The following is a 592-nucleotide window of genomic DNA, read 5'->3' on the forward strand; positions in this document are numbered from 1 at the left end:
CCCCCCCTCCCGCCATGGCTTGCGGCATCGCTGTCCCCACCTACGCCAACCCTGGACCCCCCCAGGCCCTCGCCCCATCCTCCAAGGAGCCACCAAAATCCCCCTCTGAGCCCCATCAGAATGGGACCAGCTTTGCAGATGGCTGGCGAGCCGCGGTGTTTTGGGGGACCGGGCATCGGGCACCCCGCAGCCCCTCTCGCCCTCTTGATTTGCCTCCAACACGGGATAAGAAGAGCCATTAAAGAGCATTTTGGGGTTTTTTCCAACCCCTCATCCTTTCTTTTCCCCTCTGCTGAGCCGTGGCCGTGCCCTGGCCGGCAGCATTTCTTTCCTTCCCGTTCCCCCTCCGCCCTCGGGGGATTATCCATCGCCTCCCCCCCGCCCGCTCACCTATTTATTAGCGACGATAAATCACGACGGGTTGAGACATCCACCCGAAAGGAGCCGGCAGCTCGGGAAGCCCCCAGGGCTGGGACATGTCCCCCCAAAACCAGGGGGGGGGGGACCAGTGACTTCCAGGGCAGCGCGGGGATGCTAGGGCCACCCCAGTGCCACCCCCTTGCTGGCAAAGCCTCCTGCAATCGCACGGCGC

The sequence above is a fragment of the Pygoscelis adeliae genome, unplaced genomic scaffold (genome assembly GCF_000699105.1).
Source record: "Pygoscelis adeliae isolate BGI_AS28 unplaced genomic scaffold, ASM69910v1 Scaffold121, whole genome shotgun sequence".
Taxonomy (NCBI): Eukaryota; Metazoa; Chordata; class Aves; order Sphenisciformes; family Spheniscidae; genus Pygoscelis; species Pygoscelis adeliae.